Source organism: Crinia signifera, chromosome 12 (assembly GCF_055691185.1).
Source record: "Crinia signifera chromosome 12, ASM5569118v1, whole genome shotgun sequence".
NCBI classification, from domain to species: domain Eukaryota; kingdom Metazoa; phylum Chordata; class Amphibia; order Anura; family Myobatrachidae; genus Crinia; species Crinia signifera.
Window position 1 is genome coordinate 70,196,912 of NC_139228.1, and position 17,525 is coordinate 70,214,436.

The 17,525-nt window shown below is 48.1% G+C and overlaps 3 long non-coding RNA genes across 5 annotated transcripts in view; 1 reads left to right on the forward strand and 2 right to left on the reverse strand.

Annotated features, from left to right (window-relative positions):
• The window catches only part of LOC146050705 (uncharacterized), an 89,215-nt gene extending 88,778 nt beyond the window's left edge, over positions 1-437 (reverse strand). For both annotated transcript variants that reach the window (XR_014466349.1, XR_014466348.1), the window contains exon 1: positions 339-437. This is a non-coding gene — a long non-coding RNA (uncharacterized LOC146050705). The remainder of the gene's footprint in view (positions 1-338) is intronic.
• Positions 438-3,872: 3,435 nt separating this feature from the next.
• LOC146049837 (uncharacterized) overlaps positions 3,873-17,525 on the reverse strand; it is a 35,690-nt gene continuing 22,037 nt past the window's right edge. The window contains exons 2-3 of the long non-coding RNA XR_014466217.1: positions 4,928-4,984; positions 3,873-3,974 (exon numbers count right to left, since the gene is read on the reverse strand). This is a non-coding gene — a long non-coding RNA (uncharacterized LOC146049837). The remainder of the gene's footprint in view (positions 3,975-4,927; positions 4,985-17,525) is intronic.
• The window catches only part of LOC146049836 (uncharacterized), a 97,122-nt gene continuing 96,602 nt past the window's right edge, over positions 17,006-17,525 (forward strand). For both annotated transcript variants that reach the window (XR_014466216.1, XR_014466215.1), the window contains exon 1: positions 17,006-17,079. This is a non-coding gene — a long non-coding RNA (uncharacterized LOC146049836). The remainder of the gene's footprint in view (positions 17,080-17,525) is intronic.

Below are 17,525 nucleotides of genomic sequence, written 5' to 3' on the forward strand. Positions count from 1 at the left end.
AAGTTCAGTCTAATAACCGGGGCCCTCGCCCCCATTTCCATCACAGCAAGAAGCAGTAGGCCCCGTAGCGCTCATTTGACAGCCTAACTGACCAAAATCTGTCTTTAAACAGCGGGATATGTAAATTAGATTATAATGTATCTGATAAAAAACCTTCATGCCGTCCGTTTATTGATCCGTCAGTGACTTGAGACTGATTGTCATGGAACGGTTGCAATGTATCATGAGTAACATCCATACAAAGACACGTTTTTCTTCCTCTGTAACATATCAAAATATTTTTTACGATTTAGTTCCACCTTAAGGTTTAGATAACAAGCTCAGACCGTAACACAAACCTCCAATATCTCAGACTCTGGCGCGGGGATGTGGCCCTTCCTGCAACGCACGGACGGGGTCCGGAAGAATTTTGTGTGACTAATTAGTATTTAGCCTGCCAGGGAGAAAATGGACGTTGGCAGATTATTGTATAATAGTAACTGAAACATACTTTAAACTAGATTGGACTTAATTTCCTTTTCACTGAAAGGGAAGAAAGATTAATGAAATATTCCCAAATCCATCCTGTTAGTTTTTATTAAATCAGCAAGTGAAATCCAAGCTCTGGTTGTGTTACCGAATCTTTTCCTGAGGATTTGGTTACTGCGTTCAGGAGTGGACTTGCTCCTTTTAAAATAACAATATTTTTTGTGTGTTTTTTGTGCTCAATATGAAAATTTAATTATATCAGTCAACTGAATTACTTTTTAAAGCAACAGACTAGGGGCCGCGCAGCAGAAATCATGGCCACTGCTTAGAACATACTCTCTGAGTAATCTGAACAGTGGCACTGATTCACTAAGGCACTGAATCAGTGACAACGATTCAATAAGGGACTAAGGGCCTTATTCTGGTTGGAGCGGCCGGGCCGTACGCGTACGTCCCGGGTTTTTTTATAATCTGCGCATGCGTACATTCGCTAATGCGCAGGCGCGACCACTCACCAACGCTTACGGACGGGTCTCTACGTGCGAAAAAACCTGTACGCGAGTGTACGGGTATTGGGGGCGGCATAGGGGCGTGAAGAGGGGAGCGGCCGAAATAATGAGGGAAAATGGGCGTAAATATGGGCGTACACGGGGGTGTGCACCAAAAATGAGCGGTGCTACTACCGCACGATCGACTAAGGCACCGTTCATTTCGGACACAAAACAGGCGGCTGCCAACCGCCATCTCAAACCACCCCTACAGATACCGCATGCCAGCGTGCGCCTGAGTTTGCTAATTAACGCTGAGTCCTACTCAAACACATACACCTGAATGTAATAAGCAATGCTGCAGTCTATTAAGTCCAAACCATGATTTCACTACCTGCAAGCCACACACAGCACTCAAACACATTGGAAGCTTATCTTTCTATACTTCTCGACATTTAAAGGTTTGTTTAATTTAAGGTAAGAATCTTTTGAAGACCTGCTTATATATGCTAAGGTAGGTATTTGCTAAACAGTTAGACACATTCACTACGTGCTTTCATAGACTTTACACAGTAGCACACTCAATCTACACAAGTCGACATGTGTCAACGTGTTCACTCTAATACAAACATAGGTTTTGTATTTAGGATACAATAACATAAACCACATCTAACACCTACAAAGGATGTTTCAGCAATGTTTTAAGCCCATGACCACTATTTTGCACATTAATTAATTCAATCAATTAATTAATTTTCATAATTATAGTTGAAAGGCAAGATTTGCAGGTCCATATATATGAAGGGTATGTCAGCGTACACGGACGTACGCTCACTCTCACGAGCGGTGACATAAGCTGACTTTTCTATTGAAAACAATAGGGACCCGTCCGTGCAAGCTGGCATACGCTCAGATCTCCGCAAGAAGGCGGTGGGAAGACGGACGAGAGACGTCCGTAAACGGCGGCGTACGCTCATTTGTACGCCAGCTGTCGGAGTGTAAGGGCTGGCCCGTCCGTGTACGTTGGCGTACGCTCATTTGTACGCCACTCCCCTTCTACGTTGTTTATGCCCGTACGTATGCGGCTGAGTTGTGGGTGGACTTAACCCCAACGGCCGCGTGCGGCTAGCGTACGTTAATAGCGAACGTACGCACGTTTGGCCGCTCCAACCAGAATAAGGCCCTCTATCAGTGGCACAGATTCACTAAGACACAGATTTACTAATGCTCTGGTTCCGTGGCACTGATTCACTAAGGCTCTGTTTTAGTGGCACTGATTCACCAAGGCTCTGTTTCAGCCTCACTGATTCACCAAGGCGCTGATTCAGTGGCGCTGATTCACTAAGGCACATTTACATTAAGGTGTTGATTCAGCGACACTGATTCGCCAATGCGCTGATTCAGTGACAGTGATCCACAAAGGTTCCGATTCAGTTGCACTGATTCGATAAGGCTCTGATTCAGGGGTCCTGGTTCACTAAGGCTCTGATTCAGTGGCAATGATCCACCAAGGTTTCCGGTTCAGTTGCACTGATTCGATAAGGCTCTGATTCAGAGGACCTGGTTCACTAAGGTTCTGATTCAGTGGCTTAGCGACGATTCACTGCTTGGCTAGCCCTCTAATGCCACCAGCCAGGCGAGTGAATGCCTGCACTTCGCTGCCGCTTGAACATCACTGCTGCAATGCGAATTGATGTGGCATGGGAGTGTACGGGGCAAAAATAATTTGATGGTCTCCGACCATCAAATTATTTTTTTCCCCTGTTCGCAAATATAAGTCAGTCTTCACTGACCTATATTTGCGGCGTGTGGTTATGAGAATGAGGCGAGCGCTGACATCAGCCTCCCAACCCCGTTCGCAAGGGGATGCCTACCGTTTTCCTGGGCGCACCCAACATTTTCGGGGTTAAGACCAGGAAATGCTGGACGTCCCCATGTGCCTGCCTGTACTAAACCTTGGAGAGAGAGAGATAAAGTGAAAATAAAAAATGCTGAGCGAGAAAAATAAACTACCAGCCAATCAGCTCCTAACTGCCATGTTACAGGCTGTGTTTGAAAAAGGACAGGAGCTGGTTGGCTGGTACTTCATCTCTCTCCAATGTTTAATGCATAGGTGCCTGAATGTTACAGAGAGATAAATTGGAGAGAGAGACAATCAGCTCCTAACTCGCACACAACCGTTGAACGTGAAAATGACAGTTGGGGGCTGGTTGGTTGGTAGTTTATATGCAAGTGGAAAAAAAAGCAACGCTGGGGAGTAGAGTTTATAAAGGAACAATAGTAAGAAACCAATACAATTTAGACATATATGCAAGTACAGTTTAAAATACTGGTAGACTTGTACATGCATCCCCAGTGCGAAACATAAGTCCTCATATTCATGATTACCAGTTCAAAATTCAAATAGGGGAGCCACACCCACTTCCACCAACTGCCATTCCTAACTGACTCACTGGCAGTGGGTGTGGCTCCCCTATTTGAATGATGAATTGTGCTGCAGCCCCCCCCCCCCCCCCTGAATCCGCCATTTGAGATTACAATGCATAAATGTACCTGTGCCCAATCCTCAGCCCGTCAGTCATAAAACATAATAATTATAATATTTTTAGACCAATATTTAGGCTCTCAATTAGGACCTCTGTATAAATGTGGACATGTGTTTTCAAAATCAGCAGCGTTCTCGTATAATGTCTTTTTAAATACGCAAGTTGGTATATATTTTTTTTTCTAAAAACCAATATATCTCTTTATGGATATCGTCTATAAGGTTACAAATTGTGCATGTGAACTGTAATGTATTTTATGAGACATTTATTACTCTGGTAAACGACTTTCCCCGGACTGACTGCCAAGAAAAGAGATGCTACGGTAATATGTCATATACATCATATACATCACAAAGCTTAACTTGGACTTGCCTGCGGCTAATCTGGCGGATCGCGTTCAATGCCAAGTCTGATGGACAATCAGAGGAAGCTTCTCATCATTCCAACATGAGGGATCATAAATACTGTTTACCTGTATATATACACGGTCAGGGAGATGTTAATAAACATCAATAATACAGTACAGTACAGAATATAGAGGCACATTTTTCAATACGGTTTAGCTATTTAAAACTCATTGCAAATAACAAATGGTGCTCCAGCCAGCCAGCTCCCAACTGGCATTTTTCAAACACGACAGTTGTCTTGGATACCAAGCCTCGGACAGCCTCCCGACAGTGGGGAATGGGAACACATACAATATATCCTATGCAAAAGGATATATCGGAAGCTCTAGGGCGGTTCAGGGGGGATGGCAGCGACTTCTTCCATCGGAGATATCGCAGTAGTGTATGGGGGCCTTTAAACTGAGTACATTGACAGTTAACACGGCCTGCCGCGTTATTTGGATTTCAGTTTCTAAATAAATGTTATTACGATGCCTTTTCATTCAAAATAAATCTGCAAATTACTGTCAGTTGTCCTTTAGTGCTCAACCAATTAGATGTATATTTGCTACTCAAATCCAGCGCAGTGATGACGCCTACAATTTAAAGCGACAGTATTAGAATGCAGTAACACTCGGCATGTGACGTTTGTGTGCCAGGTGCAGTCCGACACTACTTCCCACACTATAAAATCCTGTATCCTTTGTTTAACGTTCCTCATCCTAATTATACAGAGTAGGTGTAAAGTAGATCCATTTGTGGCTGCAGTAATCAATTGTGTTAAACTACTTTGCATTCAACAGCAAATAAAATAAACACATTGAGGCTTCTCGGCACACAAGGATATCAGTGTCTTACACAAGACAGATATTGGAGTAACTACAGTGATTTCCACTTTACGGTTCTGCAGGGTTTGAGATAAGAATGGCATGGTTCTAATGCTCTGCAGCAGGAAACTCTTTCCATATGGTAAAAAGGCCAAAAAATGAGAAAGATTTGTGCGTAAAACAGGATGAATGTTAAAATATATACTACTCACGGATATTATAAATATTGGTTTGGACAGTACCCTTGGACACATTAATGAAAGGCTCGCCTAAAAAGAAAATGTCATTAATTATCCTCTTAACAGGAAAACATGTTACCGTGAACCTTAAAAGGCGAATAAAACTACCAGGGTAATAAATTGTATTCATTCACAAAGCAAACACATACCCTATATACAGCAGTCATCATCATCAACACATAGCCTACATCTAGATGTATGGTGTAATGGTTAGCATTACTGCCTCACAGCACTGAGGTCATGAGTTAGATTTCCACCATGGTCCTAACTGTGTGGAGTTTGTATATTCTCCCCGTACTTGCGTGGGTTCCCTCGGGGTACTCCGATTTCCTCCCACAACCCAAAAATACACTGGTAGGTTAATTGGTTCCAAACAAATTAACCCTAGAATATCTGTGTGTGCGTGTACATGTGGTAGGGGATATAGAGTGTAAGCTCCACTGGGGCAGGGACTGATGTGAGTGTTCAAATATTCTCTGTGCAGCGCTGCGGAATATGTGTGCGCTATATAAGAAACTGTTAATAAATAAAATAATTATAGATGAATGACAAGGTCTATCTCATTACTGGTGCAAGTTCTGGGCAGGTGCGTTATTCCTCATTCTCAAGGCAACCCACAGAAAGGACACGGTGTTGCCGTAGCAGAAATTGCCCCGCCCCCCAGACTTGCTTCCTATCATATTCCATTCAGAGAAATGATAGAGTTGTGTGTATTTGATTGGAACATGCTTTCTATACCTATGAATAATGACAGTAATACCCCTCTGTTCATCTATAACTATTGGCGTAGCCCTAATTGTTTACAGAATTTTTGGTACTTGTTTAGTTTCACGGCGGCTGATATATCGAATGTGATATCGGCCGATCTGATGCGATTTTTTACCTGTTCATAACCCCTCTATCCACTAAGCAGGGAGTTGATGTTATCTATTGTGGCGAAGCGCAGTAATCCGCGTCCCCTCGCGGGGCTCACTACGCTCCGGGCTCGGTGGCACGCTGCGCTCGTCACACTATATAAAATCAACTCCATGCGTAGTGGATAGTGGGGTTATGAACAGGTAACAAATTGCATCGGATCAGACCATATATCGGCCGATATCGCATCCAATATATCGGCCGTGTGAAACTAAACAAGTACCGAATTTTTTACACAAAAAAAATAAAACTTAAATCACTGTATTATGGAACTGTAGGTACATTTTGGGGGAATAAAGTCCTATTCTGATGGGTAGTATACTAAGGATTCTTCTTTATTGCATGAAGATTAACCACGTTGTGTCACTTGCGAGATCAGTAATCCACTGGGAGCTACACGCAGTGCCCCCAGACATCATCTGCCCCACACTGACACGGGTGGAGGAAGCAGCGGCATTAATCCTACAGGCATTAGCAGGAACCCCGGAGACAGTACACAGCCAGCGGCCAGACACAGGGGGGGCCTGATTTCTGGCTGCACACTACTCCTCCGCTACCGGAGACAGTACACAGCCAGTGGCCAAACACAGGGGGGCCTGATTCCTGACCACACACTATTCCTCCACTACCGGAGACAGTACACAGCCAGTGGCCAGACACAGAGGGGCCCGATTCCTGACCGCACACTACTCCTCCGCTACCGGAGACAGTACACAGCCAGTGGCCAAACACAGGGGGGCCTGATTCCTGACCACACACTATTCCTCCACTACCGGAGACAGTACACAGCCAGTGGCCAGACACAGAGGAACCCGATTCCTGACCACACACTACTCCTCCGCTACCGGAGACAGTACACAGCCAGCGGCCAGACACAGAGGAACCCGATTCCTGACCGCACACTACTCTTCCGCTACCGGAGACAGTACACAGCCAGCATCCAGACACAGAGGGGCCCGATTCCTGACCGCACACTACTCCCCCGCTACCGGAGACAGTACACAGCCAGCGGCCAGACACAGAGGGACCCGATTCCTGACCGCACATTACTCCTCTACTACCGGAGACAGTACACAGCCAGCGGCCAAACACAGGGGGGCCTGATTCCTGACCGCACACTACTCCTCCGGTACCGGAGACCATACACAGCCAGCGGCCAGACACAGAGGGGCCCGATTCCTGACCGCACACTACTTTTCCGCTACCGGAGACAGTACACAGCCAGCGGCCAGACACAGAGGGGCCCGATTCCTGACCGCACACTACTCCACTACCGGAGACAGTACACAGCCAGCGGCCAGACACAGAGGGACCCGATTCCTGACCGCACACTACTCCTCCGCTACCGGAGACAGTACACAGCCAGCGGCCAGACACAGAGGGGCCCGATTCCTGACCGCACACTACTTTTCCGCTACCGGAGACAGTACACAGCAAGCGGCCAGACACAGAGGGGCCCTATTCCTGACCGCACACTACTCCTCCGCTACCGGAGACAGTACACAGCCAGCGGCCAGACACAGAGGGGCCCGATTCCTGACCGCACACTACTTTTCCGCTACCGGAGACAGTACACAGCAAGCGGCCAGACACAGAGGGGCCCTATTCCTGACCGCACACTACTCCTCCGCTACCGGAGACAGTACACAGCCAGCGGCCAGACACAGAGGGACCCGATTCCTGACCACACACTACTCCTCCACTACCGGAGACAGTACACAGCCAGCGGCCAGACACAGAGGGGCCCGGTTCCTGACCGCACACTACTCCTCCGCTACCGGAGACAGTACACAGCCAGCGGCCAGACACAGAGGGACCCGATTCCTGACCGCACACTACTCCCCTTCTACCAGAGACAGTACACAGCCAGCGGTCAGACACAGAGGGACCCGATTCCTGACCGCACACTACTCCTCCGCTACCGGAGACAGTACACAGCCAGCGGCCAGACACAGAGGGGCCCGATTCCTGACCGCACACTACTTTTCCGCTACCGGAGACAGTACACAGCAAGCGGCCAGACACAGAGGGGCCCTATTCCTGACCGCACACTACTCCTCCGCTACCGGAGACAGTACACAGCCAGCGGCCAGACACAGAGGGACCCGATTCCTGACCACACACTACTCCTCCACTACCGGAGACAGTACACAGCCAGCGGCCAGACACAGAGGGGCCCGGTTCCTGACCGCACACTACTCCTCCGCTACCGGAGACAGTACACAGCCAGCGGCCAGACACAGAGGGACCCGATTCCTGACCGCACACTACTCCCCTTCTACCAGAGACAGTACACAGCCAGCGGTCAGACACAGAGGGACCCGATTCCTGACCGCACACTACTCCCCTTCTACCAGAGACAGTACACAGCCAGCGGTCAGACACAGAGGGACCCGATTCCTGACCACACACTACTCCTCCACTACCGGAGACAGTACACAGCCAGCGGCCAGACACAGAGGGGCCCGGTTCCTGACCGCACACTACTCCTCCGCTACCGGAGACAGTACACAGCCAGCGGCCAGACACAGAGGGACCCGATTCCTGACCGCACACTACTCCCCTTCTACCAGAGACAGTACACAGCCAGCGGTCAGACACAGAGGGACCCGATTCCTGACCGCACACTACTCCTCCGCTACCGGAGACAGTACACAGCCAGCGGTCAGACACAGAGGGACCCGATTCCTGACCGCACACTACTCCTCCGCTACCGGAGACAGTACACAGCCAGCGGCCAGACACAGAGGGGCCCGATTCCTGACAGCACACTACTCCTCCACTACCGGAGACAGTACACAGCCAGCGGCCAGACACAGAGGGACCCGATTCCTGACCGCACACTACTCCTCCGCTACCGGAGACAGTACACAGCCAGCGGCCAGGCACAGAGGGACCCGATTCCTGACCGCACACTACTCCTCCGCTACTGGAGACAGTACACAGCCAGCGGCCAGACACAGAGGGACCTGATTTCTGGCTGCACACTACTCCTCCGCTACCGGAGACAGTACACAGCCAGCGGCCAGACACAGAGGGACCCGATTCCTGACCGCACACTACTCCTCCGCTACCGGAGACAGTACACAGCCAGCGGCCAGACAAAGAGGGGCCCTATTCCTGACCGCACACTACTCCTCCGCTACCGGAGACAGCACACAGCCAGCGGCCAGACACAGGGGGGGCCTGATTCCTGACCGCACACTGCTCCTCTACTACCGGAGACAGTACACAGCCAGCGGCCAGACACAGAGGGACCCGATTCCTGACCGCACACTACTCCTCCGCTACCAGAGACAGTACACAGCCAGCGGCCAGACACAGAGGGGCCCGATTCCTGACCGCACACTACTCCTCCACTACCGGAGACAGTACACAGCCAGCGGCCAGACACAGAGGGACCTGATTTCTGGCTGCACACTACTCCTCCGCTACCGGAGACAGTACACAGCCAGCGGCCAGACACAGAGGGACCCGATTCCTGACCGCACACTACTCCTCCGCTACCATAGACAGTACACAGCCAGCGGCCAGACACAGGGGGGGCCTGATTTCTGGCTGCACACTACTCCTCCGCTACCGGAGACAGTACACAGCCAGCGGCCAGACACAGAGGGGCCTGATTTCTGGCTGCACACTACTCCTCCGCTACCGGAGACAGTACACAGCCAGCGGCCAGACACAGGGGGGGCCTGATTTCTGGCTGCACACTACTCCTCCGCTACCGGAGACAGTACACAGCCAGCGGCCAGACACAGAGGGACCCGATTCCTGACAGCACACTACTCCTCCGCTACCGGAGACAGTACACAGCCAGCGGCCAGACACAGAGGGACCTGATTCCTGACAGCACACTACTCCTACGCTATTTATTAATATAAGGACACGCATACCGCTCACTGCCACGCCACTCTTAAATACTGTGGATATTTCGATGGGAACTCATAAATAAAAAGCCTAATCAAGTGGTAGAGGAGAGAAAAAAGTAAATCTTAACAGTTAAACAGTATCAGTTTTTATATGTTATTTTCAACTACGTCTGCAAGTGATACGTAACTATTACGATGCCCAGGAACTGGTAATGTCCACTTGTTAATGAAAAAAAAATCTATTAGCACATTGTTTGCGCTGAAATTAGCTGCTAAATGTTTAAATGTAAACCCCTAATCTATTTGCCGCTGGTAATCCCACCTTTATTTACACTTGTAATAGCACAAACAATGAAATTGGCTTTAACAGTTGGCCAATTAGTGCTACGCAGGGCCATTCACTAAACTATTTATTTTAAGAAGACCACCTAGTGTTAGAGGTGGGATAAACTCATGCGTAGTAATGTCTCGCTCCCAGAGCCTCTCTCTATTGCATTAGCAGCTTTAGGACAATAAATCTATACATTTACAGATACTAATAAGTTTGCAGCCTTAACAAATACAATAACCTGGTTATTTATTTAGGAAATAGGGTAAAATGTTAAGCTCATTATAAGCAGGTGTGCAAGTCCCTGGAGGTTTCTAGAATCTAGAACCATCCAAAACCCGCCCCACTGTTCAGCTAATCTATTTTTCGTTTTGCTGTAAGAAAATTGATACAGCATATTGTAAATATAATAGATGTATTTAATGGTTTATTTGCATAATGATTTGCAGTATTGCTCTAGAATTCTGTATAAGGCTGATGTACATGATTTTGTTTCTGGATTAAATAACCCTGTTTGTTTCCGGAATAAATACAATTGGGAGCCTGGTTGGTTTGCAAAAGCAAACACCTTCTTTAATGGACAAAACCATGCTGGGCTGCAGGCGGGGCAGATGCAACATGTGTAGAGAGAGTTACATTTGGGTGGGGTATGTTCAAACTGATATTGCAGTGCAAAAATAAAGCAGTTAGTATTTACCCTGCACAGAAACAAAATAACGCACACAAATCGGCAGCACGGACTGTGTAATGGTGAGCATTACTGCCTCACAGCACTGGGTCATGGGTTTGATTCCTGCTATGGCCCTAACTGTGCTGAGTTTGTATATTCTTCCTGTGCTTGCGTGGGTTTCCTTTGGGTACTCCGGTTTCCTCCCACAATCCCAAAATATACTGGTAGATTAATTGTCTCCCAACAAAAATGAACCCTAAAATGAATGTGTGTGCATGTACATGTGGTAGTGAATATATATTGTAAGCTCCAAACATTCTCTGTACAGCTCTGCGGCATATGTGTGTGCTATATAAGAAACTGTTCATAAATAAATAAATCTCGCTGAGCATGTTACATCTGCCCCTCCTGCAGTTCAGCATGGTGTTGTCCATTAATGAAGGCGTTTGCTTTTGCAAACCAACCAGAATAATTCCCAGTAACTGATATGTCTGGTACTACATAGCCCACAGCCTGCCAATCACACACTGCTGGTTCCGCTGAAGAAGGAGCTGAGACTGAGTGAAATGGTGCAGCCTCACTCTCAGCTTCTGGGAAATCCATCGGTCGCTGTAGAGGCTGACAGTGGCCTTGTCTGGCAGTGCTGGCAGCGACTGTGTAGCGGGTAAATTGGAAACAGCTCAGTCATTCTGTACTCCGATTTCAGTACCAGCAGCGTGCATGATTCAGGGGGCGGATTGGCCCACTGGGAAACCAAGCCAAAAGTCATTAAAAGGGGCCGGCCGCTCTCCCTCATGGGCTGACTGGGCCACGGGCAGCGGCCGCAGCACTTTGCCCAACTCCAAAATGGCAGCAAAAGGCTCCCAGCTCCCGTTCCCAGGAACGGGAGCAGCAGCAGGTGAGTCGCCCGCCCCCCCCCCCCCCGGGCATACCGTCACCCCCCGGCCCAGGCATACCGCCGATGCCACCGCCCCCCCCCCCCCCCCCGGCTACTGGGCCGGTTTTAAGAGCCACTCCACCCCCTGGTTGGGGGCCCCATGACTACAGCCCCTGTCACCCCTCCTTGGATCCGGCCATGCGAACGTAAGAAATGTTTTTGTCACTTCTGTTCTGTTTGTGTAAAATCTATCAGATCTCTTAAATCAACCTCTCAGAAATGGATGGAGATGCAAACGAGATTTAATTTAACTCTTGTCTGTCATTCTGTTACATTTCGGAGAGGTTCATTTGTGTGTTGATTTTCGGAACATTTCTAGCAGTTCCGGCAGGCGCTGGGTTAAGTGCCCAATCCTTGCCAGGGCAGCGCAGTCGCGCAAGCCAACGCCGTCACCTGGATGCAGCTCCTGACTCTGATTTGAACCCAGACAAGAATCTGCCCGTGCACAGTTTGGCATGTCACAAGCAATGCTAAGGTAGGGAAATACTTGATCCCCGTCCAACTTCTCTGTTGCTTATTTTGAAACACGTTTAGCCACAATATACTCAAATGAGCGAGTTTCCTGATTTCCTCTCTGTCTGAGAACGTCTGATGGGAATGTGTTCCTGCTAATGCTAGCACGCATTACCTGCCACAGACCACTATCACATTAATGCAAGGCCACAGATGCACTTGTTCTAACCCTGCCCTTTATCCCCAATTTCCCCTTACAGAAAATATGAGAATTACAAAGAATCAGGCTCAGACTGAAGTTATACACTTGGAGAAAGAAACGTTTGGGAGTTTATAAAATTTTCATTGATAATGAGAATACGCAACAGTTTTCCTGAAATTAATCTTAAATGGAATAGTCAGGGCAGTACGGAGTCTGACCGGCCCCCCGGTACTTTTCAGGGGGTGTGGCCAGGGCCTGAATAACAAATAGGTTGATAAGGCTGTAGCCTGGGACGCTGGGTCCTAGGGGGGAACTACTAGACCTCTAGCGCCGATCAGGGGAAGGCAGCGTGCCCAGCGTTACATCTAGGTGCAGATTCTGGGAGCGCTGGTGAGCTCTGAGCAGTAACCCACTGGCAATGAGCGTGTAACCCCCCCCCCCCTTTGCAAGGAGCATGTAACCCCCCTGGCAACAACACACAACCACCCTGACATCGAGCATGTATTCCCCTGTCAACAAGCATGTAAACGTCTGTCAACCAGCAAGAATCTCCATGCAGCGAGAATATGTAACCCCAAGCAACGACTTTCAGAAGAAACAATTATCTGCATCAAGGTCACTACTGTGTCAAATAAGCTGCAATACTGAGCATCTTGCTGTAATATGGCAGTGTGCATGAGTCAACCACTACCTGCCGTATGTCCTGATGGATGCCAGCGGATGCTGGACCAAAGGTTTAACCTTTTTATGAAAGCTTAGGTCCCCAACTTTTCTATACATCCAGATTAGACATAAAGGGCCAAATGTATTAAGCCTTAAGTGATAAAATGGAGAGTGATAAAGTACCAGCCAATCAGCTCTCATATTACAGGTTGTGTTTGAGAAATGACAGGTAGGATTTCATTGCCTTGGTACTTTAACAATCTTTATCCATTTTCTCACTTGTTAAGGCTTAATACATTTGTCCCAAAGTGCATTATATACACACTAGTTAAAAGCCTGTCAAAATGACAACTTCTGCAGTGTACTTTCACTTTGCGCTGTGACAGTTTTTAGCCCACAAATTCTCCACACCACCCCCAGGCCCTATCTGCTCCTACCTCCAATCTCTGTCTTCACAGCTCTCTCTCTCCATATCCAGCAAGTGTTCCACAGATCAGTGTCCCTGCAAATATTGTTTTCTCTTCCTGTTATGACATCTTTTAGCACACTATGGGGGCGATTCTCTAACACAGAAATGCGGTAAAAACCCTGTTATCAGGGTTTTTACCGCATTTCTGTATGCTCTAACCCCCACTGCGCTGCCACTGCGGAGGGAATCACCAGCAAAAGCTGGCGATTCCCTGCAGAAGCCTATGGGCTTCTTACCGCAGCGCTGTTTGAGGGATCCGTCACGGATCCCTCCCAGCATGCCCTGCGGCCGGCACCGTCACTCTGCGCATGTGCAGATGGACTCCCGGCTCACAGACCCGGAAGTCCAGTGCCGGCACCGCATCGCAAGGGACATCTCTTATCACAAGAGCTGTCCCTTGCGTTAATAACCGCATATGTTAAAGCATATGCCGTTATTAAAAATGCGGTGGCCGGCGAAGGGGAGCGATAATGGGCTGCGGATGTTACAACATCCCGCCCAAAGTTTGGTCTGTTGAGTGGCATCTAGTGGTCACTAGCGGTACTTCACCTCATAGCAATGATGATTATTTAGCCTTTTATTAATATATTATATACAGAGGTCATGCCCCTTAGAAAAGTCACTGGATAGCTATAAATCCCCCAGAATACTCATTCTCCGATGTCTCTCCAATGTCCATTATTTCCTACTGTTTGGTTAATGTTGTACAGTCCTGCACGTAAGCCAAGCAAAGATCTATACATCCGTTTCACAATACATTATTTTATCCGTTCAACTGCCGCACAATCCAACAGGACGGGAATAAATTATCCGTTAAATGGTTTTTGAGCTTCCACAGTGCGCGTTGCAGACATTTTATTCTGAATTATTTCTCGCTCGCTACCTGACCTGCGGTATCCCAGGTTCATCCTGCGGAACAGATCCCCAGGGAACGCCCTTTCATTCACTAAGCAGGATCCCATATGTTCTCCGGGAATATGATCTCGGGTCAGTCCCTGCAATGTTCCCAGTGAAAGAGCAGATGATGTAGAGGAAATAAATGTGCAGTGAATAAAGGTTTATCTCTCAGTGAGGATTACAGGAGATAATACCATTGCAGCACCACTGATTTAAGGCAGGATAAAGAGGACAAGGCTTGCAGCTACCTTCTCAATCAAATTCTAAAGACGTAACGCTTTTACTTTTCCCATTGAAGCCCCTTATGGGAGCCTTGGTGGAGAGAAGAACCGTTTTTCTTCCGTGCGGTGTATTTTGTAGACTTTAATCATGTCAACACTAGATTGTTAGCAGAATGGTGGGTTAAAATGATTTTGCTGGAGGAAACGGTGGAGGATAAGCAGCTTGGGCATGTGGGATCAACAGCTTTTACCGGCAAACACACTTATTCAAAACTGTACTCACATCATTAAGCGTTTGTGTATATTTTGCAGTATATGTACGTAGTGGCAAACACTGGATTTCTAGAAGGTGCAGGCCGCCATCAGGAATTTTGGGGCACGGGACTCATTTCCAGTCTGGGCCCCCCCCTCCTCATCTGGCTTACCGTAACCCGGCTCCTGCTCCCCCATCTCCTCTTCCACTGAGCTGCTGCCCAGAGGGCCCAGAGAGCAGGCTTCTTCAACTCAAGATGGCTGTTGAGCCAATCAGAGCTTGCGTACCGGCAGCTGCTCTGGTTTGGGGGAGCGGTAGAATAACCTAGTAATGACCCTGGACATTAATGTAAACATTGGTCTTTTTATAATATTAATACATGTGTTTAGCACTGTAGATAGTCTTTTATATAAATAAGAGTTCAGGAAAAGGTTAAACATAGCATGATAAATAAGTACACAGCCCACCTCATGGTAAGGCACCTGTCTCTTCTTCCTGGCAGCTGCTCTCTGGTCCAGGGCACTGATTGAGGGTTCAGATTCACACACACAGCAAACTTGGTAGAAGAAGCTGCTTCCACCGGTCATATGCAGCAGCCCCGCTCTGTCCCTTACACTGCATGATGTGGAGGCACCTCTATAACATTTATTACTTTATTTACAGTTTCTTATATAGCGCAGCAGATTCCCTTGCACTTTACAATTGTAAACACCTCTAGTAATCTTCTACATCTCACCCGCTTCCTAGTAACCTCCTCACGGACCCACGAATCCCGTAATTTGAAGGCGGAGCTCTGTGACTGACAGCCCCACCCCCATACAGTGTAATTAGCATCTAAAGGTAGTCAACGTTGAATCAACAGAATAATTAAATTCAATGAGAGCAGTGCTCTTATAATGGGTGTATATGGCATTGTCTACAAGGAACCAGCGCTCCAGTGGCGAGTTCAGAATAGGTGCATTGGGGCAGATGTATTAAGCTTTGACAAGAGATAACGCAAGGGTGATAAGGAGAGATAAATGCCTAGCCAATCACCTGCTAACTGCCATGTTACACCCTGTGTTTGAAAAAAGTCAGTAAGGAGCTGATTGGCCAGACGTTTATCTCTCCTTATCACCCTTGCATTTATCTCTTGTTAAGGCTTAATACATCTGCCCCAATGTGTGTAGTGCACACGGACTACCGAGTCCCAGGGGGGTCCACACAGTGCACACTGCACCCGTTTCTTAATACTTATTCTCCGGAGTCCTACGATGAAGGCAGCAGTGCTGCTGTAATCATCGGGAAAATGGGCAATAGAGTCTGAGCGTTCTAGTGCTCAGACTCTATTGCACTGGTCAGCCAGGAGAGAGGAGGGGGCTCAGCCAGAGGAGGGTGCACAGAGGCCTCCTCCTCTCTTGAAGCGCCCCTGCTGCTCTCTATAGTGATACTAGGGATAACATGCCAATATTTATATGAAGGCTGAGCTATTGCTGCTAATGTAGCAATTATAATTAAATCTGGCATATACGTATACACTCACAGTCTGACGGAAGGTTCTGATAGAAGTTAATGTAACTATACAGTTATTATCCAGTGTATAAGACTCCTCGGAGGTAAGCACAGAAGCAGCCTCCTCCTCCACCAGGCACAGGCAGCACAGCACACAACAGGGGGGAGAGAGAGTGGGCAGGCGTAAATATGAGGCATGATGTCATTGCACTTATAAGGAACTCAGCTCAGGGCAAAATGCGGTGGGGGGGCGTGGCTACAGTCTGGGGAGATCAACTGGGTAGAGCAGCAGCATAGGACTCCATGTGAGCGACAGGGGCAGGCATGATGCGGTGGGGGGCGTGGCATCAGCGTGGCAAATAGTGTGCGGTGCTGGGAGTGTACATTAGGTTGTGCCTGTGCACACCTAGCCAAGGGTATACTTACCATAGAGGCAGCCCACCTGTATTGTGTTATATTCATTTATAATCAATGGTTGGTACATAGGGGCCCTGATACGCCCCTGCACCTAGCACACCCTGTGCTCACACCTATGCAGAATTACCATCTGTTCATAATAGAAGAGCTAGCAGCTTCAGCAAACAGACAAACGAATGGTTAATACTATAGCTGATCTGAGGTCTCACAGGTGTTCCAGCATTAATGCAGCAGCAGCAGCACACAGCCTCACACTGAAGTCTGCATGGAGAAATCCAGAAACGCTGCAGACTAAAGGGAAGATTCCAAGCAGATATCTGAGTTCACATGAACAAGACAGGTACATAGGCGAATCTAGGGGGTGGTCCGGGGGTGCACAGGACCACCCATTAGCCCATTTTGTAGCTGAGGGATGGGTATTTCCAACGAGCCCAGCCCCGTGTCTCTAGCCCCCTGGGAACCGGAGATACTGCCAGGCAAAGCTGGAACGTTTTCCCTATAGGATAACATGGGACCCGCTAATTCCGACCCCCACCCAGTTCAATGGCTGCCAGTTCCCCCTGCAGCATCACTGAAGCTCGAGGTTGATTTCAGTCGAACCCAAATCGCTGGGCCTTTAATCTGATACCAGTCTGGATCCATATGGGTTAATTGATTCCAGGGATATTGAGGTTAAACCGTTTTTTTTTTTCTTTTCATTTCTTAAATGTAATTTCATGACTGTTTATGTTCTTTGAGGGCAGATTTCTCTGGAACCAGTTTTACGGGACCAAAATCATTCGAAGC